At 42.6% G+C, this 27,242-nt stretch overlaps 1 long non-coding RNA gene across 1 annotated transcript in view; it reads right to left on the reverse strand.

Moving 5' to 3' along the window:
- LOC144307791 (uncharacterized) overlaps positions 1–26,824 on the reverse strand; it is an 85,447-nt gene extending 58,623 nt beyond the window's left edge. Inside the window, exon 1 of the long non-coding RNA XR_013374506.1 lies at positions 26,546–26,824. This is a non-coding gene — a long non-coding RNA (uncharacterized LOC144307791). The remainder of the gene's footprint in view (positions 1–26,545) is intronic.
- Positions 26,825–27,242: the final 418 nt, after the last annotated feature.

Genomic DNA, 27,242 nt, shown 5'->3' on the forward strand with positions numbered 1-27,242 from the left:
ACTACTTTTTGTCCTATTTCAATCCATCATGTATTCCCTCCTGCCATTCCCCAAACCCACCTTTGTTAGAGACACTCAGACTAGCTGTTTGGATGGGAGGATGCTAGGTTACCAAGGAATACAACACTTCCCCATGCCTGCCACAACGGTGTGTGGAGGACTCTGAGGCAGGGTTTGGCTTTCCATTTCCACACTTGGCACAGGTTGGAGGGGAGGCAATTATTTCAGTTAAAATGTAAAATGGATCAAGCCAGTGCAGACAGTGCACTGGCAAGCAAAACGTGTGTTTAGGGCAAAGCACCAAGACGCATGGATGTGTCTGTCCTATGGAGCTGTGATGGGATTTCCCTGAATCTGCAACACTCTGATGGTGGAATGAATACAAACATGAGCAGTGGCACACTTGCAAAGACTTTCCTTCAAATTAAGGGTAGCAAGGACATGAATGGAACTCTTTCCCACAGTAGTATGACCACTAGAGGAACCACAGACACATTCCCCATCACTCCATGGACAGCATAGTGTTGTGATCTCATGTACTTATTTGATAACATGAGAACAACTACACTCAGACTTTCCATAATAAACAATGTTGTGTGTGTGTGTGTGTAAGAGAGAGAGAGAGAGACAGAGAAGTTTGGGGATGTTTGAGAGTGGCTTTCTTATACAGCAAAGATTACATATAGTAACGTGAGGCTTAAATTCTATACCTATATATTTGAATGTGCATATTTTATACATACACATACAGGATCGAGTTTTAGCTCTTCTAGGAGATAATTCGAGCTCACAAAAACATTGTGAGAAGAGCACAAAGAACCCATATGTGCCCTTTATCCACATTCAAAAACTGCATATTGCACCATTTACGTTTTCCTTCCATATAGAGTCTATTTTCTTCCTAAACTATTTTGAGAATTAAGTTTCAGACATCATGCCCCTTTATATTTAAATATTTCAGGAAAATTTTCTGAAAACTAGAACATTCTCTTGCATAACTACATGAAAATTATCAAAATAAAGAAACAGCAGTAAAGATAACATCTACACAGCCATATCCAAATGTTGTCAGTTTGCAGGGTCTTTCCTAGTTACATGTGTTTCCCTGATCTGGTCTTGGATCTAATTCACGATCTCATGACATTTAGTCCTGTCTCTAATCTTCTTTGATCTGGAATGGTTTCTCTGCCTTTCTTTGTCTTCAAAGACTTTCACATATTTTAAGAGTATGAGCCAGTGACTTTGTAAGATGTGCCTCCATTTTGGTTTGTCTCCTATGCCCTTTATGATTAGATTCAGGGTATGTGTTTTTGGCAGGAATAGGACACAAGTGATGATGTGTCCTCAGCACATCATAGTAGGAGGCATGTTATGATGGTCCCATTCTTGGTGATGTTAACTTTATACCCTGGTAAAGGTGATTTCTCCACTTGGTATACATTTTAAAACCTAATTATTCTTAAGCCTTTAGGTTCACTTGGAAAATCTTACTATTTTCATATGTATTAATGTCAATGATCTGTGTAAAATAGGCACACTTTCAGGGAGTTTCAGTTAAGATGGCAACATAGGAGCCTCCCAAATTCACCTCCTCCCACAGACACAGTCTACACCCATATACAGGAGTCCCTCTGTAAGAAACCCAGAAACTGAGTGACTCCTATACATATCATGTGACTGCCAAAACCAGTAGGAGAGTCTAAGACACAACATCCCCATAAACCTTGTCCCTGGCACAGTGACACACAGCCAGGAGGAAACTCACAACTCCCAGCTTCTCTCTGAGGAGTGATGACTTTGGACCCCACATCTGGCACCCCAACTTTTAAGACTTCCTTGAGAGATATGGGACCCCCAAAACATCTAGCTTCAAGATCCCAAAGGGCTGGTCCAGGAGATCCACAAGGCTGTGGTGAACAAGGAAACAGTTGGTAAAGGGCTCAAGCAAACTCACCATGGCTGACCCCCTAGGGCACAACACAGAAGCAAGAGGCAGCAGACTCAGATGCTCAGTCTTTCCTTAAAAGAGGCCTATTTGCTTATATTCGTAGCTGTGGCCCAAGGGGCAGGCTTCGAGTTTCACACCTAGCTAGGGACGGACTGCAACCCTCCCCAAAGACCCCAGAGGACAGTGGATGCTCTGTGCTCCTCCTCGGCCTTGCTCCACACTGCCAGTCTCTCCCAGAAGGAGCTTATGAACATGTCTGGCACTCTGGTTTGGAGGGCTACTGTCCAGGGGTTGCCCCTTCATCCTCTGGCTCTGGTAGCCAGTTGGGCTTACCTTCGTGAGTGCCACAGGACCATCACAGACAGAGAAACAGTTCTTACCCAGCTGTCCTCCCAGGGCATGGCACAGAGGCAGCATGCAGGAACACCCAGGCCTTCCTAAAAGGGGCCTGTTTGCTCATCTTAATGGCTATGGCCTGAGAGACCGGCTCCTAATTGAAACACGTTGAAGGGCAGATTGCAATACTCCACAGAAACCAGAGGATGCTCTCTTTGTATCTCCCTCCACTTCATTCCAGGGCACTGGTGTCTCCCATAAAGGAGCTTGGGCACATGTCTGGTGCCTTGATTTGTCCAGCTACTGCCCAGGCAACACCCTTGCTCACCTGGCTCTGGTGGCCAGTAAGGCTTATGTTTCTCAGTCCCATGGGACTGTACCAAACAGAGAAACAGTTCTTCATTGGATATCCATGCCTCCCATCCCCAGAGTACAGTGCAAAGGCAGCAGGAACACTCATCCCACAGTCTTCCTCTGAAAGAGAGGGTCTAGCTTCCAATTAGCCTGCATCTACATGCTGACACAAACAGATCTTGGCACACCCTCAACTGCTGGGAGCTACTAAGAACAAAGACTGCTGCTTCAGCCATGTCCACAATAGCCTAACTAGGGAGAGATCCCAGATGTCCATTGATGGGTGAATGGATAAAGCAGTTGTGGGATATACATGATAGAATATTACTCAGCCATCAAAAAGAATGAAATCTTGCCATTTGCCATGATGTGGATGGAGCTAGAGGGTATTATGCTAAGCAAAATAAGTCAGAGAAAGATAAATACCATATGATTTCACTCCTATGTGGAATTTAAGAAACAAAACAGAAGAACATAGGGGAAGGGAAGGAAAAATAAAATAAGAGGAAAACAGAGATGGAGGAAAACCATAAACTCTTTTAATGCTAGAAACAAACTAAGGGTTGCTGGAGGGGAGGTGGCTGGGGGGATGGGCATTAAGGACGGCACTTGATGTAATAAGCACTAGGTGGGATATGCAACTTATGAATGAATTCTACCTCTGAAACTAATAATACAATATATGTTAATTAAATTTAATTTAAATAAAAAAAATTTAAACGAATGCTGCTAGGCAATCACAAAAATTTGAGAGACAACCTAGAGCTGGGTGGGGTTAAATGATAAGGTTCCATCTCCTACACAGACCACTCCTTCAAGACCAGGAGAAGTGGCTATTTCATCTAATATATAGAAATGAATGCAGAGAATCAAGGGAAAAGAAGCAAGGAATGTGTTCCAAATGAAAGAACAAGATAAAACCTCGGGGAAAAAAATCTTAATGAAATAGGAATAAGTGATTTACCTGATACAAAGTTCAAAATAACAGTGATAGTATACTCATCAAGGTCAGGAAGACAATAAATAAAATGAGGATTTTACCAAAGAAAAAATATATTAAAATACCAAACAGAGGCGTGCCTGTATGGCTCAGTCGGTCAAACATTCAACTCTTGGTTTTGACTAAAGTCATGATCTCAGGGTTGTGAGATGGAGCCCTGCATCAGGCTCCACACTCAGCATCGAGTCGTCTTGAGTTTTCTCTCTCCCTCTCCCCCTGCTCTTCCTGCTTGTATGTATGTGTGTGTGGGGGGGGGGTACACATGCACACACATTCACTCTCTCTCAAATAAATAAATAAATCTTTTTTAAAATTACCAGATATCTTAGTGCTTAAGAATACAGTAACTAAAAGGACAAATTCAACAGTTGGGTTCAACAACAGGGAAGAGAAAGGGGCAGAAAATTGATTTGAAGAACTAATGGCTAAAAACCACCATAACCTCAGGAACAGAGACAGACATCTGGATCCAGGACACCCAGAGAGTTGAAAAGAAGAGGACTCCAAGGAGACCAAGCCAAGACACATTATAATTCAAGTGTCATAAGTTAAAGAAAGGATTTTTTAAACCGCAAGAGAAAAATAAATTGTTACATTCAAAGGACCATTAGCAGATTTTTAAGCAAAAATTCACAGGCCAGAAGGGAGTTTCACGTTATATTCAAAGTGCTGAACGAAAAAAACCTGCCAACTAGAATACTCTATCCAACAAAGTTGTTCTTCAGAAGTGAAAGAATTTTCCAGAGATGAAAAGCTAAAGGATTGTAGCCCTAGACTGGCCTTCTAAGAAATGTTAGACTGCTTAAAGTTGAAATGAAAGGGCACAAATTCATAACAGGGAACCATGAAAGTATAAATCTCACTGGTAATGATAAATATATAGGTAAATTCAGAGTAATCTAATGTTGTAATGGTGGTGGGTTAATCACTTATAAATTTAGTATGAAGGTTAAAAAAAAACAAAGTATCAGGGCCCCTGGGTGACTCAGTTAAGCATCCAACTCTTGGTTTCAGCTCAGGTCATGATATCATGGTCATAACATCAAGCCCCATGTTGGGCTCCAAGCTTTGTGCAGAGACTGCTTAAGATTCTCTCCCTCTCCCTTTGCCCCTCCCCCACATACATGCTGTCTAAAAACAAACAAAAATCAAAGTAGTAAAAATGACTATAACTACAATAATTTCTTAATGTATACACAAGACAGATGTAAATTATGACATCAAAAAAATTGGGGGATGAAGGTAAAAACGTAGAGCTTTAGAATGCATGTGAACTCAAGTTGATGACAACTTAGAATAGACCATTAGAAATGTAAGAAAGATGCCTTATGTGAGCCTCATGGTAACCACAAAGCAAAAACCCACAGGAGATACACAAAAGACAAAAAAAAAAAAAAAAGGATCTAAGCATACTACTACAAAAAAGCATCATTTCACCAAGGGAGAGAACATAAGAAGAAAGGAACAAAGGAATTCCAAACAACCAGCAAACAATGAACAAAATGGCAGTAATACCTATTAATAATTACTTTAAATGTCTGAGGACTAAATTCTCTAATCTAAAGACAGAGTGGCTGACAAGATTAAAAACAAGACCCAACTTTATGCTGCTTATAAGAGACTGACTTCAGCATTAGGGACATACATAGGCTAACAGAGAAGGGATGGCCAAAGACGCTCCATGCAAATGAAAAACAAAAGAAAGCTTGGTTAGTTATACATATGTCAGACAAAACAGACTTTCCAAGAGACTGTAGTAAGCGACAAAGGTCATTACACAATGATAAAAGGGTCAATCCAACCAGAGGATGTAATATTTGTATATATTTATGCACCCAATATAGGAACACCTAAATATATAAAGCAAAAATTGACAGACCTAAAGGGAGAAATACACAGCAATACAGTAGTAGTAGGGGCTTTAATATCCCACTTCCACCAATGGATAGATCATTCAGACAAAAAATTAATAAGGAAACATCGGGCTTACACAGATATAAACAGAACATTCCATCCAAAAACAACTTAATACACATTCTTTTCAAGTGTACATGTAACATTCTCCAGGACAGATCATATGCTAGTCGACAAAACCAGTCTTAATACATTTAAGGAGACTGAAATCATATCAAGCATCTTTCCTACACTACAGTGGTTTTAACTAGAAATCGGTTCTAAGAAGAAAACTGGAAAATTCACAAATACGTTGAGATGAAACAACAGAGAAAATCCAGAAAGACTCATTACTAGTAAGGAGATGAATCAGTAATCAAAAACCTCACAACAAACAAGAGTCCAGGACCAGATGGCTGGCCAAAATATATAAAGAACTCCTACAATTCATTGGCAAAAAAGAGAGAAAGAGAAAGAAAGAAAAACAATCCTGTTTTCAAACGGGCAGGACATCTAAATAGACATTTAGATGCCATTCAGATGGTCAACACATACCTGAAAAGGTACTGAACATGACTCATCATCAGCGAAATGCAAATCAAAAGTCACAATGTGATATCACCTGACACCTGTGGGAGTGGTATTCTCAAAAAGACAAGCAGTTGGGCTGGGTCAGAAAGACCTTGTTCTTTAAGGGAAAGGTTTGAGGAACAGGTGGTGATGGTCTCCTGGGAGGAATTCCAGACACCTCAGACACCTTCCTGCTGCCAAGAGAAACAACTGGAGTGAGAATAATGGGACAGTGACCCTGGGTTGCTGTGGACCTTGGCAGACATGAAATGGGGCCCCTTGGGGGCCCACACCAGAAACCTGGCTCCCAGAGGTCCTCTGGCCTCCTGGAAGGCAACAGACTTTTGGCCTGTGTAGATCAGTCACCCTTTCTGGCTTTCGGTGCTCGCACCCCTACACGGCCTTTAGGCTAGATCCTGGTCTTCCACACCTGGCCAGGCCCCTGGAGCAGGTCACCTCCACACTGTGACTCTGATGGGGCACTGAGGGACGGTGACTGGAGTTTGGTTTATCCGGGGCATGAGGCACATTTCTTAAGAATGACTCTGGGAGGAGGGGCTTCCAGCACAGGAGCACCCAGGCGTTTTTCACCCTTGCTGTTCCCATGGAATCCGAGGTTCCATGAGATTCAACTGCTTCTGGAAAGTAAAGCAGCGCCTGGGGCTTGATTCCATGGAGCTCTGAACTCAGCGAATCAAGCCCATCCTCTGCCTGCCCCTCTCTCTGGACCCGCACTTACAGCCTGCCCCCCACCACCACCCCTGCCCGCCCCCCACCACCACCCCTGCCCCCATTGGCCAACTGGGAGAGTGAACTGCGCATGCGCTGGCCCAGAGTCCCTGAAACTTGCAGACACCGGATACCGTAGGAGCCCAAGGCCCTTTGCTCATACTATTCGTTGCGAAATCGCATTTTTAAAAGACACATTTTTCAAGTTGGAACCTAAGGCTAATGTCGCCAAGTTGTCACATTTTAAGCACCATAACAAATTATTACTAAATTCAATAAAGTATTAAAACCATGGATTAGGTATACTTCGCCATCTCTGCTTTATTCTTAACTTCTTAGGCTTTCCAGACTCACTTGGTGAGGCCGAGCCTCCGTGTACCCCACTGCGTCCCAGGAGTGCCCGGGTCTTAAACCTTGAAGGCTTGGGCGTGGCCAGACGGAGAAAGGTGACCTTTAGCCGCTGTAGGTAACCCAGAATGCCCTGCAATTAAAAGCCAATCTCAAAAATAAAAAAATAAAAAAAAAATAAAAAAAATAAAAGCCAATCTCTGTAGGGCGCGACGTGCCAACAGTTGGGAAGCACCGCGCTAAGGGAACAGTTAAACCACCACGAGAGTCGAGGTTACTGGTTCAACAATTCCTGCTCATACTAAACCTCAGCATCTTAGGCACGTTGACAACTGGTATCCGTCAGATATTTGTGGCTAAGAAGGGTAACTCCCCTTTCATGGCCATTACAGCAATAGGGGACTCCAAGCCATATGGGAAGTTCTTGCTTACACTCCTCACACCGTGATCCCGGGCTTGACTGGGCCTCTACCCTGCGTGGATAACCGCCAGCCCCTACACCAGGGCCTGAAGGCCTCATTCATGGTTTATGCCAGTCGTCTTCACGTAATTCTTTTTTTTTTAAGATTTTCTTTATTTATTCATGAGAGAGAGAGAGAGAGAGAGGCAGAGGCACAGGCCGAGGGAGAAACAGGCTCCACGCAGGGAGCCCGACGTGGGACTCGATCCTGGGTCTCCAGGACCACACCCTGGGCTGCAGGCGGCGCTAAACCGCTGAGCCACCCGGGCTGCCCCACGTAATTCTTAATAAAACGCTTCCACTCTCAACAACGCCCTGGTGGTAGAATAAACTGCCCGGCCACCCTACCTCTGCTTGGCCTTTGCGTTGGGACAATTCTTCACACATGACACTCTCTCACTTTGCAGTCCCCCTGCCACACACACACACATTTCCCGGTGCCTCCTAGGCAAAGGGCAGACAACTAGCGGGTCCCTTTTCCAACCCGAATACCGCTGCGTTCTTTGCATATTCTCCCTCACTGGCCGGCTCCCGCCCTTAGGTTTTAAGGGTATTAGTTCCTGCATACTTTTCCCATTTTGTCCGACCGTCTAGTCCCTTCCCTAAAGTAATTCATGGACGATACCCCAGATGGAAACATCGACCATCTGAGAAAAGCCAGGAAACGAAGAGATGTTTCCCAAAGGCGGAGAAACACGTGATCCCCATTCATTTGCGTTCCTTTAATTTTTTTTTTTATTCATTTTATGATAGTCACAGAGAGAGAGAGGCAGAGACATAGGCAGAGGGAGAAGCAGGCTCCATACACCGGGAGCCTGATGTGGGATTCGATCCCGGGTCTCCAGGATCGAGCCCTGGGCCAAAGGCAGGCGCCAAACCGCTGCGCCACCCAGGGATCCCCATTTGCGTTCCTTTAAATGTAACATCTGACCTCAGCGCGTGTGCGGCTTGTAGCTGCTCGAGGTGCACACCGCAGTGCTCCTGACACTTTCCCTGTCGTCTTGGGGCCACGCCATCCGCACCCCGGCTGCCCACGGCTCACAGCGGTGTCCCTCTCTGGGCACTGCCTTCAGCCTCAGGCAACTGTCCTTTGCACAGTAACACCACCTCTCACAGGGAAACCACCAGGGCCAAGAACTGGCTGATGGAATCATACAAACACCTAGTCTCACACACACACCCCGCCTCATTTGGGGACAGTGTGGAAGGGCCATCCCAGCCCCAGAGGCAATCACACCGCAGGGGCGCTCCTCTGCCCCACCTGCCCCTCCTCCCACCAGCTCGCGGCTCCCCCCACCACCACCACCTGCCACACGTGATCAATCCTGGGAAACTTCCTGCAGGTGAGCGCTTCCTCTGCAGAAAACACTCCATCTCCGGAGGTCAGAGAGTGCGCTCCAAACCGCTGCCATTAGTTTTCCTGGGAAACAGCTGCAAACCAAGAGAAGAGGAGCGTAAGCGGCTCCACCTGTCTCTCCATCCTGGGCCCACGGGGCTCAGACCTTGGCCTTGCCTTCTGCCCGCGTTCCTGCACTCCCACTCCTCAAGCGTTCATATTCATGTCCCCTCACGTTCTGCACAGCAGGATCCTTTCCTCCCACCCCACACCGAGCGGAATCACCCTCCTCCCCAAAGCTGACTCCCTCATGGTTGCGCCCCGCAAAACGCTTCTGTGTGATGTGCTTGGATGTGCGCTCCTATTTTTACAAACACTCCCCCCTCCTGTGGTAGGGCCCCAGGCTCACTCCTCGAAACTCCTTTTTTTTTTTTAAGGTTTATTTATTTATTTATGATAGACATAGAGAGAGAGAGAGAGAGAGGCAGAGACACAGGCAGAGGGAGAAGCAGGCTCCACGCCGGGAGCCCGATGTGGGACTCGATCCCAAGACCCCAGGATCGCGCCCCGGGCCAAAGGCAGGCGCTAAACCGCCGAGCCACCCAGTGATCCCGGAAACTCCTGTCTTTAATGTGAATGCTGGCTTGCTGACTTCATTCGGTCCCCTGGCTATAAATACCTTTAATGAGCCTCGGTGTCCATCGAAAGATGAATGGATAAAGAAGCTGTGGTCTATGTATACAATGGAATATTCCTCAGCCATTAGAAACGACAAATACCCACCGTTTGCTTCGACGTGGATGGAACTGGAGGGTATTATGCTGAGTGAAGTAAGTCCATCGGAGAAGGACAAACATTATATGGTCTCATTCATTTGGGGAATATAAAAAATAGTGAAAGGGAATAAAGGGGAAAGAAGATAAAATGAGTGAATATCAGCGAGGGTGACAGAGCATGAGAGACTCCTAACTGGGAAATGAACAAGGGGTGATGGAAGGGGAGGTGGGCGGGGGGTAGGGGTGACTGGGTGATGGGCACTGATGGGGGCACTTGGCTGGATGAGCACTGGGTGTTATGCTATATGTTGGCAAATTGAACTCCAATAAAAAAAATAAATAAATAAATAGATAGATAGATAGATAAATAAATAAATAAATAAATAAATAAATAAATAAATAAATAAATACCTTCAATGCGACGGTGACTCCGGGGTGGGTGTCTCCAGCCGGAACTTGGTCCCTGAACTCCCTCCTTGCAGATCCGGCTGCCTCTTCAGCATCTCTACCTGGAAGTCTGACGGCCTTCTCTAACTTACCGTGTCTGACACTGAGCTCCCGAGGTATCCACCACAGCCACCTCCCTGCCACCATCTCAAACGTTCTCTCCCCCGTTAATGACAACTCCATCCTTCCAATTGCTCAGGCCAAAAAGCATCATCATCTGTGACTCTTCCTTTTCTTTCTTACTCACATCAACAAGTGATGGGCCCTCCCTTTGAAATATGTCTAGAATCTGGTCACTTCTCCCCAGGTCTGCTTCCACTGCCCTGGTCTGAGGCATCATAAGCATGCTGCTGGATCATTACCATAGTCTTCAGCTGGGTTCCCAGCTGCCACCCTCTCTCCTTCCGGCTCTCGTTTGTTCACACAGAGTGATCCTGGTTTTTGTTTTTTTTGTTTTTGTTTTTGTTTTTGTTTTTGTTTTTGTTTTTTCAGAGTGATCCTGTTAAGGCATAATCAGATCTGGCCAGTTTTCAGCCGAAAACCCATCAATGGCTCCACGTCCCAGAGTAAAAGCCAAAGTCCTTCTAGCCTCTGCAAGGTCCTAACAGAAGCCGACCTGCACCTCTGTCCCCAGCCGGGCTACCTGTCCCTCTGTCCCTCTGCTACATGGATCTTACTGCCACCTTACTGTTTGTGAAACTCCCCAGCGAATTCTGACCTCAGGGCCTTTGTACTGGCTATTTGCTCTGCCCCCTAGATGCCTGTTTTGCTGGCTTCCTCACCTCCTTGAGGTCTTTACTCAAAATTCATGTTGCTGAAACAAATGTCTGGGCCCAAAATGGGGCCACTTCCGCCTGTGTGCCACGTCAACAAACTGAAACTTAATTTTTGTGTCCCTTTAAATGCTCTGCTTGGCCAGAAATACAGTATAGCCAGTCAGCCAAGACCCACCTACCAAGCCAACTCTGGGCTCTATACTTATTTCCATGTTCCCTACTCTTTGTCCTATAAAAGTTTCCTGCCTTCCACTCCATTCTGTAATTCCCTGGACCCTGGGAAGTGGAGGCTGCCCATTTCATAAAGTGTAAAGGTTTCTTTGTATGACCTAAATTGTCTTCTCTCATCATTTTGTAACAACCTTCTCAGTCAAACCTATCCTAGACATGAGTCAGACCTCAACCCCAACTCTATCTTTGCCCTTCTCCACTTCACGTTGCCACGTCACATTTATTATCAGCTGGCATAATCTAATTCTTATATATTTATCTGTCGCCCCTAGCTGGAATGTAAAGTTCATAAGGGTCGGGATTTAGGTCAGTTTTGTTCACTATGATATCCCGGAGCATCTAGAACTCCTGGCATATGGAATGTGCTCTGAGTGAATGAAGGCATTGGAAGGAGACAAAGTACACGGGAAGTCACATATATTAGCTTTTCTTCCCTGGGCATTCATCATGTTCTTTTTATGGAGTAGTGTTCAGAGCTTCGGGATGAAAGAGACAACCCAGCGACATCCCAGCAGAGAGTCATGGACATGACTGCTTAGCAAATAAGATCCTAAAAGAAAGAAGAGCACTAGAATTTCATACAACAGGGGGAAAAATCCTAACTGGGGTGATTTCACATCTTATGTTCAAGATGATGACTAGTTGTTCTCCAGCCCTACTGAGGAAAGAACCCCACCACCACCACCAAAAAAAAAAAAAAAAAGGAGTGGGGGGTTAAATCATAGCTTAAAGAATTTGGGAGGATATACAGGGAAGAACACAGTAACAACCATCCTGGCTAAATACTGGAGGCACTGGGTTCAACTCCCTCTGGAAGTTTTTATAGGAGAACACATGTCCCATCAAGTCTGGTCCTATTCGAGAGCAATGTAGGCAGGGGAGAAGCTCAAACAAGAATGTCTAACAGCAGAGAAACAACAGCAAAAATGAACTATTGGGACTTCATCAAGATAAGAAGCTTTTGCACAGCAAAAGATACTGTCAAAAAAAACTAAAGACAACCTACAGAATGGGAGAAGATATTTGCAAATGACATATCAGATGAAGGGCTAGTTTCCAAGATCTATAAAGAACTTCTTAAACTCAACCGCAAAGAAACAAACAATCCAATCATGAAATGGGCAAAAGACATGCACAGAAATCTCACAGAGGAAGACATAGACATGGCCAAGAAGCACATGAGAAAATGCTCTGCATCACTTGCCATCAGGGAAATACAAATCAAAACCACAATGAGATACCACCTCACACCAGTGAGAATGGGGAAAATTAACAAGACAGGAAACAACAAATGTTGGAGAGGATATGGAGAAAGGGGGACCCTCCTGCACTGTTGGTGGGAATGTAAACTGGTGCAGCCACTCTGGAAAACTGTGTGGAGGTTCCTCAAAGAGTTAAAAATAGACCTGCCCTATGACCCAGCAATTGCACTGCTGAGGATTTACCCCAAAGATACAGATGCTGTGAAATGCCAGGACACCTGCACCCCGATGTTTATAGCAGCAATGTCCACAATAGCCAAACTGTGGAAGGAGCCTCAGTGTCCATCGAAAGATGAATGGATAAAGAAGACGTGGTTTATGTATACAATGGAATATTACTCAGCCACTAGAAATGACAAATACCCACCATTTGCTTCGATGTGGATGGAACTGGAGGGTATTATGCTGAGTGAAATAAGTCAATCGGAGAAGGACAAACATTATATGGTCTCATTCATTTGGGGAATATAAAAAATAGTGAAAGGGAATAAAGGTGAAAGGATAGAGAATGAGTGGGAAATATCAGAGAGGGAGATAGAACATGAGAGACTCCTGACTCTGGGAAACGAACTAGGGGTGGTGGAAGGGGAGGTGGGCAGGGGGTGGGGGTCACTGGGTGCCGGGCACTGAGGTGGGCACTTGATGGGATGAGCAGTGGGTGTTATTCTACATGTTGGCAAATTGAACACCAATAAAAAATAAATTTATAAAAATAAATAAAAAAAAGAATGTCTAACAGCCCCACAACAAACCTTTACCTCCCCTGGCTTCTTTGGCTGGATGTCTCATCTAAACCTGTTCTTTTCCGCATATGACAAGATGTCCCAGCACCTCACAATACATTAACACCCTGTAGCCCATTCTGGCATTCTGCTCTAGTACAGGTCACAAAGTAAAGTCTTCTTTAAATCTTTCTTCCACCTCCTCCCACTCTCCTACCATGTTTCTCTTTAAAAATTTTGGAATCCTGGGGCACCTGGGTGGCTCAGTGGTTGAGCATCTGCCTTTGGCTCAGGGCATGATCCCAGGATCCTGGGATTGAGTCTCGCATCAGGCTCCCTGCAAGAGAAGCCTGCTTCTCATTCTGCCTGTGTCTCTGTGTCTCTCACCAATATAGAAATAAAATCTTTTTTTAAAAAAAATGTTGGTATCCTAGCTCCTAGATTCAGAGAACAGATTGGTGGTTGCCAGAAGGGTGGGATGGGGGGGTAGGAAAACGAGTCAATGGAGACAAAAGGTAAAAACTTCCCCTTATAAAATAAGTCCTGGGGATGTAATGGACAGCACAGTGACTGCAGCTAATAAAATGGTATTGTATATTTGGAAGTTGCTCAGAGAGTAGATCTCAAACGTTCTTGTCACAAGAAGAAAATCTGTAATTATATATGGTGACAGATGGTCACGACCCTTATTGCAATGATCATTTGGCAGTGTATGCAAATGTCAAATCATTATGTTGCACATCTGAAACTAGCATAATGTTATAGGTCAATTATACCTCAGTAAGTAAGTAAATAAATATTTTGATATCCTGAAACTATATACCACCCTGCTGTACTGATATAAAAGCAGAGTTTGTTTAAGGGTTTCTTCTAACTCTGAAAGCACGATAGTCTAAATAATTATGTGAATATGCATAAAATAAGCATCTATTGGGTTTCTATTCCATGCCAGGCACTTAGGATATGAAGCTAAATGGGGGTTAGTGTGTAACTCCCAGTCCACTAGAGGATCCAGGTAAGAAATAACTGCCGTAGGTCATGATATAAGCTCCCACAAGCTAAAAGTGGTAGCACAAGGATAGTGTGCTAATTAAATAAGGAGAATCGGATAAAATGTCATAGATAAGACCCCTATACTGGATCAAACACTTACATTTGCAAGCACTATGATAATATCTTTTCCCATGTTTTGTTTGGAAAAGCCCCTTTTCAATTAATTTTGATCTTCAGAGTAAATTAGTGTTCCCTGCAGTATATGATGGTCATGAAAAGGTCCTGTACAGAATTGGCAGCCAGATGTCTAATAGAGTAACATGCAGCCCAAGGATCATAATTGCCAATAAAAAAAATTCCACATTTCTAGTCACATTTAGCAAAGATTATTTAACAGAAAAGCAGCTTTAATCTACCAACGACCCCATCTGCATACCAACTGAAGAGCATTGCTGTACAACAAAACACACACAGTAGGTCCTAATTAATTTTTGGTTGGATTTCATCCCTACATAAATGAATCAACGAATTAAACACATAATATATGCACGTATTTGATAAATGTATACAACCCCCCTTTCATCAAAAAGGCAGTGTATTTGGAGCTTTCTATTAAACACTGCAGATTTCTAAACTATAAAAAAATTTAGAGAAGAAATGAATGATTCACATTAATAGCAAGAATTGTTATGCTAATTGTGAGTTATTTGTGCTCTGTACTATTTTTTGCTTTCTACTGAATAGTCATTATCTTACTCCATGTTTCTCTTTCAAATCATTTGGAAAATAAAAATGAAGAAGCTGAATAAGGAGATATGGTCCGACATCTGCATTCTGAAGTGTCAAATTAAAGTGACCATGTAAGTACTGCCCAGCTTATAAACAACCAGAGTTATAAAACTTTCTTTGGAAGATGGTGTAGTCAGGAGAAGCTAGGTTGGGCTTCAATAACAAATAGACCCCACAGTCTCAGTCGCTAAAGTCAACAAAGATTTCTTCCTAGACCACATCATAGATCAGGGAACAGTCTTGCAACTCCACCATTTGGGAGGCCTTTGAGTCCAACCACATGGAGCAGAAAATGAGAATATGCAGGAAGTACATTGGTGGAAGGCACAGATCATTTCTGTTCATATTCCCATTGGTGAGAATTCAGTCACAATTTCCAAAACTCACTGCAAGGAAGGCTAAGAAGGAGTTTTTCTGGGTGCCCAGGGAAAGGAAATGGATTGGCAAACATGTAGCCGGTCTTTGTCACAGAGGGAGAGACCTAAAAACATACTTTTTTATTCAAGCAATGTAGTATCTTATGATTAGGTGCCCAAGAGCAACACCTCCATGAAATAAAATGTCACCTTTCTGGCCATCTTGTCTACCAGGAACAAAGTTGAAAACTCATTAACATCATAAAGGTTCTGCATTCTATACATTCAGCCATCTTTTACTCCCCTTTTTATTACTATTCTGGGAACTGAAGAAACAAAGATAAGATCTAGTGATTGCTCTCAGTGGCAAAAATGAAACTAACTCCTGTCAGACCAAGATAAGAACCAGGGTGTTTTCAGGAACTGCACATACCTCAGTATGGCTGGAACAGAATGGGCAAGACAAGTGCAGCAAGAGCCAAGGACCAAAACATTGTGTGTCACGCTAATAACAATTTGGACCTTAGATGGGAATCCATTGAAAGAATTTAAGCACAAGAGTAACACAGTCAGATGAATAGTTCTGAAAGACCACTCAGACTGCCGGCTGTATGGAAAATGAACTAGGAGGACACAGCGGAGAGGGATGTGGTTACTATACAGCTGTCACTGTTTTGCCATCAAGTACATTTTGATGTAGACACCTTGACCTGGACATAATTTGGGGGTAATTTTGAGGCAGTATAAAAAACAAATCATTAGACATTCTCTTTGCAATTTCAGAATAAAATTGCTTTGTCATTTTTCCTTCTGATTATATGTTCATTGTGAAATATTCAGACAATACAAGGAGGTATAAAGCAAAAGTAAAAACCACTCATAATCCAGTGTTTGGTGAAAACCACTGTTAACAATATTCCATATATTTTTTTTATAACTTTCCCCATGCATACTTTTTCTAATAGAAATGTGATAATACTATAAACACAGATATAACCTGCTCTCTTTGTTTAGCAATAAATTCTGAACATTTTCTCAAAGCAGTAAGCATAGCTCTCATAATTTTTTTAAAGATTTATTTATTTATTCCAGAGAGAGAGCATGCAAGGGGAAGGAGCAGAGGAAGGGAGAGTCTCAAGCAGACTGCTGAGCATAGGGCCTGACCAGGGTTCGATCCCATGACTCCAAGACCACAACGTGAGCCAAAACCAAGAGTCAAACACCCAACTGACTGTACCACCTAGGCACCCCTCGCTATCATAATTTTTAGTGGCCATAAAGCATTCCATTGGTTGGAGGTTTTGTGTATGGTAATAGCTGAGAGTGCAAGCTCTACATCTTATTTGTCTGGATTCTAATCCAAGCTCTAAACTAAGGGTTAGAAAACTTCTTCTGTAAAGGGCCAAATAAATGTTTTAGATTTGAAGGCTATATTATTCAGGGTTCTCCAGAGAAACAGAACCAACAAGGTACAGAGATGCAGACACAGACGTACAGGCTGATCTATCTATAGATATCTAGACACAGAGATACAGATCTATATAGATATCTATAGACTTTGTGTCTACAGATATTACTATTTATGTCTCTCTTTCTCTACATATTTATATGTGGAGAGAGATATTTTAAGGAATTAGCTAACATGACTGTGAGCTAACAGAATCTGCAGGGTGGACCATCATGCTGGAGCCCCAGAGAAGAATTGCAACCCGAAGGCAGTCTGCTAGCAGAATTCCCTCTTTTGCCAGAGACATCAGTCTTTTTCTATGAAGTGACTGGATGAGGCCTACCCATACGATGGAGGGTAATCCATTTTACTCAATGCCTACTGGTTTAACTGTTAATCTTATCTGAAAAATGCCTTTACAGCAACGTCTAGAATAATATTTGACCAAATATCTGGGTATCATGGCCTACCCAAGTAGACACATAAAATTAACCATCACATGAGCCACGTGATCTCTGTTGTAACCTATCATTGTTGTGTGATAGCAGACATATACAATATGTAAACAAATGGACGTGGCTGTGTTCCAACAAAACTTTATTTACAAGAACAGGTGGCAGGCTGGATTTGGTCCATGAGCTGCAGTTTGTTGATTCCTACTCTTAGCTACTTTCTAAATGTGCAACTTTGAACAGGGCATCAGTTCTTTAAACCTCAGTTTTCTCATCCATGAGAAACAGGGATGATGATAGTTCTGAATTCAAAGAGCTAACGTAAGAATCAAGAGACAGGATTTGCAGAAGACCTGACATAGTATCAGGCACATGTTAAGTGGTCAAAAAAATCTTCCCCTTATTATTATTTATCCATTATCAACTGAATTGTTTAAACACCTTTATTAAGATAAAACTGACATACAATAAGCTGCATATGTTTAAAGACTATAATTTGAAAGGCTTTAATAGATCTATACATTCATGAAATCATCACCACAAAGATAGTGAATACATCTATCATCCCAAAAGCTTCCTCTGGGCCATGTGTAATCCTGCCCTGGCATCCCTTCCACCCTGCCCGCCCACTCCCACCACCAAGCAACCACTGATCTGCATCACTATCTTACTAACAAAATTTGGATTATTTGCAACCCTGAACTATTAAGAATAATGCAGCCATGCCCATTCATGGGCAGATTCTCTGCACGTGTGTTCAATTCCTTCCTTAGGATAAAATGACACAGGTAGTATCACTGATTTGTAGAGTATGTTCACTTGATATTGTTGTATATGTTGACAAATTGCCTTACAGAAAGGTACCAATCTGCAATGACTGTTTCTCCCCATTTATTTTCTATTGTTATATTGACAGTGTTTCTGTATGAGCCCAAGGTAATTCTGTGTGCTCAAGTTGGGAGTGTGAGTGTGGGCTTGCATTTGAAGTATCCAGAGATACTTAAACAGCATTTGATGGGTGACATCTGCAGAGAGGGTGACATAGCACTTTAGGAATGAAAAGAGGTATTTTTCTTGGCAAGTGGTATTACGGCTAAGAACACTGCACGAGCTCTACAACCCTTGTAGGAGCAACGTAGGAAATTCCAGCCCAGGTGTCCGATTCCACTGAAGCAGTGCACTGATTCCAATTCTGACTCATCTACAAAACCAGCCAGTTCCGTTATCAGTAGAGGAGCATCTTCCACAGAATAAGCCTTTCATCTTCTTTTGTACTTGCTTGCTAATAAGTGTTCATATGTTTGAGACAATTTGAAGAATCGGGTCTAATATTTAATTTCATAGTAATAAACCAGCCACTAGCATATATACCTGTGAGGGCACGTATATATGGCCACCACTCAGCTTTAATATGTTCACTTAAGGACTTTGACATTTGCTGGACTGCCAAATTGGCTTAGGTCTGTTTGCAACATCTCTCTTGTCCCTGCCAGTCTGTCGGGGAGATTATGCCCTATTGTTTTCATTTGCATTTTTATTAATAGTTAGGTTGAGTATCTTTTCATATGGCTGTTAACTATTTGCCTTCTTTTGTGAATTACTTGTACATATCCTCTGACCATTTTTATACTGTGGTTTTAAAGGCTTTCTTATCGGTTTGTAAGAGATATTATTATGTTAAGGACATTAGTCTCCTGTCATACGAGTTGCAAATATTTTCCCATTGTCAAATGTTTTAACATTGTTTATGGTGTTTTTTCTGAAGTAGCAAAGGTTATCAATATTTTCCTTTATGGTCTCTGGCTTTCATGTCATGCTTAGAAATTTCTCCCCCAAGAATATATAAATAATCACGTAAATTTTCTTCTAAGAGTAAGGATGACTGTTTTACACATTCCTTGGGAAAAAACATGTAACAGCTGAAAGTCTAATGGTTTATAAAAAGTAGTACTCAGAGGTTTAAAATTGCCTTTCTGATGGGACGATAAAGTAGTAAAAGGGTTTTTGATGTAATTTCTGAAATTTGGCCTTCATCCTTACAATCTCTCTCTCTCTCTCTCTCTCTCTCTCTCTCTCTCTCATATCCTTCTAAATACCTAATTCAAAGTAGGGGAGATAAGTTTGTAAGCCATGGGAGGCAGAGGACACAAGAATACAGACAGAACCCTAACCTTCACCAGTGAGACACACCTACACCGGCCTTTGAATCAGAAGCTGGTGACCCTTTCACCAAGCGTTGGATTGTAAAATAAAAAATACATTTAAAAATAACATATTAAATTACTAAGTAAGTAAATAAACAAATAGAGGTTGAGATAAATAAATAGAGAAGCAGGCACTGCCTGAGTCACTGTGACAGGGCAACAGCAGATATACCCAGTTTCCATAATCATCAGTGGCAGAGTTCCCAAAAGTGCCCAGCCTTAGTGATGTGATCAGAGTTGCCTGTCCCAAGGAATAGTGGCAACATTGTCCCCACCTGAGCATTTCTGCTGGGTGACTGCTGCCCTATTGGAAAGCATGTGAACCTTCTAAACTCTTTTCTAGCTTAAACTAACAAGAGGGGTTTGTTGTTTGCGACAAAGAACCCTGAATGCTATAGAAGCAGGAGCAGGAGTGGCTATAGAAAATATAACCTCAATGTAGTGGGTGTCTGGGTTCATCTTGCTGGCCTGGTGGGCCTGGAGACAGTGAGCATCCACCCAGTATCAGCCCATTAGGGGCTCTTATATAGTGGTGCTTACTGCGCATTGATTACAAAAAAAAAAATAACATAGTGGTTCTTACTATGTATTGATTGGGGGCGACTGGGTGGTGCAGTCAGTTAAGCATCTGACTCATGATTTCGGCTCAGGTCATGATCTCAGGGTTCTGAGATGGAGCCCCGTATTGGGCTCCACACTCAGCACAGAATCTGCTTGAGATTCTCTCTCTCTCTCTGCCCCTCCCACTCAGGTTCTCTCTCTTTCCCCCCCCCCTCTCTCTCAAATAAATAAATCTTAAAAAAAAAGTTAGATTGGATCTACCAAGCCATGCTTCCCATCCCCCAAAACCAACCCACACACAAATGGTCAAATATAGTGAAACTCTTATGAGTTACATATTAATGGGAAGAAGGGATACCCATTCTGTCTGTACTGAAGCTGCAGTACCAGCCAGAGGAGCAGGAATCAGATATCCTTATAACTAGCTTTTTTTTAAAAATTGACCACTTTGCTAACATTATACATGAGAATATTCAATACAAGTCTGAAACTGACTCAAGTGTTTATGGCACCAAAGCTGTCTCTTGCCTGAGATCCTGGAGGACACTGGGGCTATTTGTATATAGGGAACTGGGATTCTAACATAGAACTTGCTAGAACATGCACACACATATAATTAAGACATCTGGTTACCTTATGTTGAAAATATGACTGATTCTTTTAGCCTAAAAGTATTCACTTAAATGTGGGCCGTACTAAGCTATAATTTTTTAGCATAAAAATCATAATTCATTCTTAAAAGACAGTAAATAAAAATGTATGGAAAATATGTGAAAAATAACTGTCTTGCCTCAACAAGCAGACACATCAAACTGCTAATAATATATATTAGATGTTGGAAAAAGCTCATGAGAAGATTATTTTCTAATAGAAGCTGTTTAGCCCATCCTACCTCTAGGAAATTGACTTAAGGGTGAGGTAATACTTTAAGTAAACAATTTAGGAGGTCTATCCAAATTGCTCAAAGTGCTTTGCAGACATGAGCTAATTCAGGCTTGTAAATAAGCTTGCGTAATGGGATTTATGTCTGTGGTTCCCTTTGAAACTGTTTCATAGGTGGTGATTCGGTGAAGGAAAGGCATCTGTGGTAACCCAAGCCCATCCCCAACCTCAGGGCATCTTTGGGGATCCCCAGACAATCCTCAACTTTTGCAGGCAGACTTCCTGGTGGTATCAGAACACCTTCCTGCCTCCATCTCTTGGGGTTTCAGCTTGAGGAAACAGCTGTGAGGGAATGCCTGGGGGAGGGGGAGAACACCTTCAAGGAAAGGAGCTGGTGACTGTTAGGTTTGTTTGTTTTTAAACATCCTGAGACCACACAAACTTGGGCTGTTTCAGCCACTATCTCCTCCAAAGGTCAGAGCTCCCCAGTAACAATAGGGATTAAGTTGAATGGAGATGACGATTTGGCTCCACCCCGTTGTAAGACCTGCTAATGGATTCTCCCAGCACTCTGCTTTGAGATGGTTCATTTCTCCCCCCCACACACCCCACCCCCGTGGCCCAGATCCCCCCTTCAAGACTGAGGGACAGATCCTCCCAACTGCTTGCAGTGGTGGCATGGAGCTAGCTCACAGCTCAGTCCCTCTCTGGGAATTACTCTGATGAGAGTCAGTTTCTTACCCAAAGCTGTGCCCCCTTCCTGGGAGCACCCTGCTTCCAATGACTGGCTCGTGAGGGGTAGGTACAAGGTTCCTGTTCCCTCACCTCAATCTAGGATGACTTTGGAGGACCACCCCAGGTCTAGAGCTCCTTATGGAGGTGGCTGAGGCATCTGTGTCATACACTTCAACTTCTCCCTCTGTCCAGCCCTGCCACCCTCAGTAACCCCCACAGGTGTATCTCCCTAGAGAACACCTAGGGTAACTTCCTGTCCACTAATCTCCATCCTACAGTCTGTTTCCGGGGAGCCTGACCTGAGATACACCCATTTTAAGTACAAGGCTGCATTTGGAAAAGTCGAAAAGACAATTTTGCAGGCCTAACTAATTTAATCCCTTTACATTTTGATTGCCTATAATTAACTCATCTCTGAGGGAAATACTGACTAGCCTTGAACTTTGACTCATGCTTACTACAGGCATGGCCTGGTGCCAAATCAAGGTTTAGTTCGGGGTTAGCAATCATCTAACTACAGCAAAGCTAGCAGGGTGAGAGTAGGACACTAATTGTTGTTCATGTATTAATTCCTGAGTGAATTAATGTCAAATGCAACTTGAAAAAAGAAAGAAAGAGAAATAGATAGTGAGATAAATCAATAAATATGTACTGAGCAAATACAGTATAAGCAATAGGGTACCAACAAAGAGGGAAAAAAAACACTGTGCTCCCCCCACCCCTTGTGAAGCCCACTGTCTAGCTGGGAAAACAAGCAAACACATTACTAAAGAAAGTGTGGTAAGTTGTAAAGGAGACTATATAGGGCTCTATGACAGTCCATAGCAAGAACCCCTTACCCTACCAAGTGCAAGGTTAGGACAGGAGAGAGAAGTGTCTATGTGGAACAAAATAAGTAAGTCATGTCCAGAAGAGACCTTTAAGAAAGCTAATCCAAGGAAAAAACAATCAACAAGGCAAAGGAAGAAATTTACAGGAAGTCATTCTATTTATAAAGTCAAAAAATTGGAAACAACCCAACTGCTCAACAATAGGGGAGTGATAATAATAGAATATTATGAAGTAGTCTAAATGGAAATAATGAGCATTATGTCCATTCATGGAAATGTGATGTGAAATAATATTAAATGAGTAAATCAGAAATGGTACATGCTTACTGGGTGTGACTGTACGGAAATATGTTTCTTTATAAACAATGACTGAGAAAACTCTGTGTACTGGGGAACAAGAATTTCATGTGTCATGTTTCCTTTCGGCCCCTTTTCCCCTATTTGATTATGTCACCTCTCTGGCCTGATATTTTTTTAATGTCTTCTTTTCCCTGTTATGAAAGTCTTATATATGCATACACCAGCCTAAAAATGTTTGTCTTTCATAAATATTCCAAAATTCCTGCTCTTTACAACAAGAAAAAATAGCAAGATCACCCTGAGGAAAGGCCAGCATCTTAGTGGCTATCTGGCTTACAGGGAGTGGACTATTTTAAATGACAGAAAGGATATACCTATTTAATAAACAAGAGTTACAACCTTTTTGGAAACCCTCCCTGATAACATAGATCAATACCTTTTTTTAAAGTGCATATTCTTCGATTCAGTAATTCCAATTCTGTGCCGTATCTAGTGGTGTGGTAGCCCATGTTCAACAACCAAGTCTCTAGGTGGGAAAGCCTTGGATTTGTAGTGTTTGCCAGTTTCTGTGGTGCAGTTAGTGCCTTCATGGCCAATTCCAAGTTATCAATGTGATGTCAAGAGATATGAAAACACGACTACACAAAGACTTGTATACGAATCATAGCAGCACTATTCATAACAGCCAAAAGGTAGAAACAATCCAAATATCCACCAAATTGTGCTATATGCGTACAAGACTACTCAGCAACAAAGAGCTATTGATACAGACAACAACATGGATGACTGTTGAATGAAAGAAAGGGACAAAATGAAAGTACATATCGTATGATTCCATTTACATACAATTCTAGGAATTGCATATTATTGTGACAGAAAGCTGATCAGTGGCGGTTTGAGGATGGGAAGGAGGCAATGGGAGGGCAAAAGAGCAAGAGAAAACTTTCAGAGGCGATGGCTATGTCCATGATCTTGACTGTGGTGATAGTTTCGTGGATATAGACATATGTCAAAACTTATCAATCAGTATACTGAAAAGGTATGCAGTTTATTGCATGTCAATTATCTATAGTAGAACTGGTTCAAGAAAAAAGACTAATCAGGGTCTTTTGTGCTCCTGTCCCCTCTGAGCTTAAACTTCTCATGTGCCCAGCCTCACTTCCAAAGGTGAACACCTAAATCTTTGTCAGAAGCCTGCCCTCGGGCCGCCCAAACCCACATCATTCTACAAACTGGGTGAAAGTGTATAGGAGTTAACATCTCCATCCTCTCCTGCCCCTTTGCCCCCAATCCCCTGGGCAGCCTTTAATGGCTGAGAAGTACAAGGGCATAAATTCTCAGCTGCCTCATGCCGTGGCTGGGATAATTCTGAGGCGGATCATTAATACTGGTAGGATTAAATTCCAGATGCTTCTGGTAGTAGATGGCCTAATAATGACCCCATTTTTAAAATAAATTTATTTTTTATTGGTGTTCAATTTACCAACATACAGAATAACACCCAGTGCTCATCCTGTCAAGTGCCCCTCTCAGTGCTCGTCACCCATTCACCCCCACCCCCCTCCCTCCTCCCCTTCCACCACCCCTAGTTCATTTCCCAGAGTTAGGAGTCTCTGATGTTCTGTCTCCCTTTCTGATATTTCCCACACATTTCTTCTCCCTTCCCTTATATTCCCTTTCACTATTATTTATATTCCCCAAATGAATGAGAACATATGTTTGTCCTTCTCCGATTGACTTACTTCACTCAACATAATACCCTCCAGTTCCATCCACGTCGAAGCAAATGGTGGGTATTTGTCGTTTCTAATGGCTGAGGAATATTTCATTGTATACATAAACCACATCTTCTTTATCTATTCATCTTTCCATGGACACCGAGGCTCCTTCCACAGTTTGGCTATTGTATAATGACCCCATTGATGGGCTGTCTTCTCTTCCCTGTATCACTACTTCACTGCCCTATTCATGTCCATGCACCCAAATAAACTACATGTACTCCAATCCTTGTCCCAGGGCTAACTTCTGGGAAAGTCTAATCCCTAGAAACTTGAAAGAGATTGATTTGAGGATCTGAGTTTTAAGATACTTCCCCCTCAGACCCCTTTGAGTTAAAGCACAGTTTCTAAAGCTAACATCTGGCACAAAAAGTTTTTCACAAAGATGGATGGGTAATAAAAAAAAGCATTAAAGGCAAGTTATCGTGATCTCTCTTACATTACTGAAAGACAATACTGGAAGAGATGGAGAAATTATAGGAAGAAGAAGTATTGAGTTAAAATATCAAGATATTTGGGAGTGCCTGGCTGGCTTGGTAAGGGTTGTGGGTTTGAGCCCCACATTGGGTGTAGAGGTCACTTATATATAAAATCTTTTTAAAAAATAGATATTTATATAAGTTGCACCTGAAAAAAAATAAGTGGCTTTCCAGGTCCTTCTCCCTGTACCAATATCTGCAGCTAACATTTGTTCTTATCAGGCCTCTTATCTCAGCAAGAAACTGTTCTATGAGCCAGGAATATGGCATTGAAGAAGACAAATAATATCTTTGCTTTCATGGAACACATGCTCTAGCAAAAGGACACAGACAACAAACATAATAAATAACCACAAAAAATATCAGAGAGTGATAAATTATTTGCAGAGAATTAAAATTGGGTGAAATGAAGGTAAGGGCTGGTGGTGTGGCTGCTTTAGATTTGATAGTCTGGTAGGTTTGATTATTGCTCTGAAAATATCCCCTCCCTGGGAAGAGTACTTTCTCCCCATTGATGTTGGCCATGTGAATTAATCCAGACCAAAAGGAGGGGCAGTGTGTGAGCTCAGAGTTGGGGCCTTAGAGGCTTGAGGGTTTCTGATTGCTCACCTGGGAGGCAATCAGGACCCTAGGCTGAGACAGAGCACAGACCTGCCCCAATCATCCCACAGGCCTGTGAATCAGAGATTCCTGCTTGTTGTGTCAAGCTGCTGAATTTTGTGGTGCTTTGTTAAAAAAATATTATTATAGTAACAGTCAATTGATCCCTAGAGTCAGAAAAGTCTCTCTGAGGAGGTAATTTTCTTTAATAATTATTCTGAGAGAGATAAGGCACACACAAGTTGTGGGAGGGGCAGAGGGAGAGGGAGAGAGAGAGAGTCTCCAGCAGTCTTTGCGCTGAGTGAGGAGTTGATATTGAAGCTGAGACCTGAATGGCAAGAGGCCAGTCCTGTGATGACCCTTCCATGCAGAGAGAGCATCTAACATGAGTAAAAAGATGCAAAGGTGGACAGTGGCTTGGCATGTTCAGAGAACGGAAAAGCAACGTGTGAGGCCGGGCCATGCAAGCAGCTGAGTGAGAGTGCTGCATGAGCTGAAAATGAAGGGAAGCAAGCAGAGACCAGTGAGCAGAGGGATTCAGTGCAGACAAGAATAAGGAATTTGGTTTTCATTGGAAGTGAAGAGGAAAACCCCTGGATGATTTTAAGCTACATAGTAACATAATCACATTGATTTTTAAAAGAGTGCTCTGGCTGCTGTGCGCAGAACCGATAAGACAAGGGCCGTGCATACTTTTCGGCGAAATTAGATTGCAGCCTCAGAATCTCCCTCAACACAGAGTTCCCAAACTACTACAGAGAGGTAAAATCTATATATCAACTTAAATTTAGTCGGTGACAGACATCTAGATAAAATATATACAAAAAAGAGCTTAGGTGCTATTTCATGCATATGTAACAAACCATCCCAAAACTTAATGACTTAAAAAAACAACAATCATGTATTTATTCCCAGATCTGCAATTTGGACAAGCCAGCAGGGACACCTCACCTCTGTTCCATGTGGAATCAGCTGGGGAGGCTCCTTTGGGGGTTGCGGGATCCATTTTCAAGATGGCCGCATCCAGAGAGCTGGCAAGTTGGGGCTAACTATTGGCCAGGGGCCTTTGCGGTCCTCCTTATAGGACTCTCCACCTGGCCACATGGACTTTCTCACAGCTCGGTGGCTGGATGCTAAGAGCAAGCATTAGGAAGAGGACGAGCCCCAATGTGGGCTTATCAAGACTCTACTTGCATCACACTTGCTAATTCCCCATTGGCTACAGCTAGTCACATGGCCAAGCCTAGCGTCAGAGTTGGGGGTGGAGAATACCCAAGGGCAGGAACACAGGGGGTGCAATTTGTTGAGGGTCAATGATGTCACAATACAAAAGTCAGGTCAAACCAAACTTTAAGTGAACTTTTAAAAGAAACCCGCTGATTTAAGACCTGCTCTAATAGTCAAAGGATAGGTTTGTGTACTCAAAATGGTTCATTTTTCAAAATCTCTTAGTTTTAAATAACTGCCTAGACCTTTTTTTAGCACCTATGACATCCACCTTTTTAAAATGTATTTCATTCATGGTTATAAATATATAAAAATGTAAATACTTAACATGATATAAAAGGATAACAGGTCATAACAGGGGTTGTTGATTTTCAAAAAGTTACAAAGCATGAGGGACCAAGACAAAAAACAAAACCAAAAC

The sequence above is a fragment of the Canis aureus genome, chromosome X (assembly GCF_053574225.1).
Source record: "Canis aureus isolate CA01 chromosome X, VMU_Caureus_v.1.0, whole genome shotgun sequence".
NCBI classification, from domain to species: domain Eukaryota; kingdom Metazoa; phylum Chordata; class Mammalia; order Carnivora; family Canidae; genus Canis; species Canis aureus.